Consider the following 2,016-nt stretch of genomic DNA (forward strand, 5'->3'; position numbering starts at 1 on the left):
GGCAATGCTCTTAACCGCTGAGCCATCTCTCCAGCCCCTACACTGATATCTGTAAGATGAGAAGTTTAACAAATTTGTTAAGGTCTGAATGCACTTGACCTCATCTGATCTCAAAAGCTAATCAGGATAGCACTCTGCTCTGAGAACTTTCCCAGACATGTAATGTATTTATTATAGAGCACTCAAAATGCGTGACAAATGTCCCGATAATTACCATACATACATAATTCACTTCTAGGTGGGCTATATAATCAATGAAGTGAGTTAGGATTGCAAACTGTTACTTATACAAATATGGATTTTTGAACCTAACTATGTTTTAGCCAATCACATAGTAATAACCTTGTAGTTATCGTTGAGTTTTAGTAAGAGCATTTAAAACAGGTTTCTGGGATCAATTTAAATACTTGCACAAAAATAAATAAATAAATAAATAAATACTTGCATGAGTAGATAGAGTAAAAATCCTTTCCGAATTCACCATCTAGAACAGCAAATGATTAGGGCTAATAAATAAAGTATAATACCCCCTACTTACTTTAAAATAAATTATCTATTACATGAGGACACATTTAAATTCCCACCAAAAGTATTTCTTAATCTCACAGACTCAGCCTCATTCTGAGATTCCTGGAGGCAGGATCACCATTTAGACTGAGGCAGAGGTAAGAACCAGTGGCTGGCTGTTTTGCTTTGCTGACCCTTCAGCTTGAACCCCAATATCTATCTCTGGATTTTTACTAATCCTGCTACAGTTGTCAGTCGCCATGTGGTTGCTGGGAATCTAACCAAGATGTGTGACAGAGCAGCGCCACTCTTAACTGCCGAGTCATCTCTCAGGCGCCAAGACATGAAAATGTAAGTGATACAAATGCATATGGACAAATAATTAAAATGGTAAACTGCAAACATGATAGAAAAGCTATGCTGAAGATGAATTCACTAAAGCACAAATATCCTCAGATAGGATTCTGCTGCTTTCTCCCCAAGTACAGTGACCGAAAGAAAGGACGGTGGATTTGGGTGCTGCCTGCTGTCTTAGATTTCTATCATACACCATTTTAGAAGGTGTTAGTATAGGGAAACAGGCCTGCCCCTGGCCTGCCCCTGATCTGGAGACTTGGGAATCCTTGCACCTCTGACTCATCATTAATGGCCAAGTATTACTTTGGGCCATGTTGTACTTTTCCAATAGCTCCCTGCTCATGTTCCAAAGACCCTGTAAAAGCCTGCCCCTCTGCCCATCCCATTGCCATCTCTCTTCTGTCACAGTGGTAGCCGTCACTCTGGGTCTTTCTTCAGTAAATTTCATGTTTGCCATGTGGTGTGACTTTCTGGTATCCCTTGGCTCCAAACTGCCAAGATGCTGGAAAAACCCTTTCAACTATGTTTCAAGTGCTATTGCCAGGTATCACAGGTAAGGAAGGCATGTGTAGACTTGCTTCAGAATGGTAATGTTTGGATGTTATGGTTGTTATTCTGAAACATGTAAATCAGAGAGAGAATGAATATATCTCAGCCCCCAATTTTGCACCAGTATCTAGAAGATTCTTGATGATAATATGAGACATGGAATTTAAAAACTGACCCGAGGTGAGTAACTGGATAGGGACGAGGAGAAGAGCCCTGAACAGAACCACCAGGCAAGGAAAGTCCTTACAGCTGTACTCACTGCTGCCACCTCCCCGGGGCACTCCGGACTCCTCTCTGCACCTTTCTTCATTGCTCTCGCCCCAGGAGCCACGGGCACTGTACATGAGTCACTGTCTATCATGAAAACAAGGGAGGTATCCCATGCATGAGATTGCTCAGTCGTTAGTTGTGTAGCGTGTTTCTCCACATTACAACATTCTCTCCAACTTGAAACATCTCCTCCAGGAGGGGAGAGGAGGTCCAGGAGGTCCCCTGGTACACAGGAGGTAAACAAAAGGTCACATGTTTGGAAGAACAAAATCTAGAAAGAGTCTTGATCTTGAGGACACTGGTGCAATTATTACTTCTTTGGTGTCATAAGCT

The 2,016-nt window shown here is 41.9% G+C and overlaps 1 pseudogene; it reads right to left on the reverse strand.

Moving 5' to 3' along the window:
• Positions 1-37: 37 nt before the first annotated feature.
• The window catches only part of LOC101987220, a 3,390-nt pseudogene continuing 1,411 nt past the window's right edge, over positions 38-2,016 (reverse strand).

Source organism: Microtus ochrogaster, chromosome 10 (assembly GCF_000317375.1).
Source record: "Microtus ochrogaster isolate Prairie Vole_2 chromosome 10, MicOch1.0, whole genome shotgun sequence".
NCBI lineage: Eukaryota > Metazoa > Chordata > Mammalia > Rodentia > Cricetidae > Microtus > Microtus ochrogaster.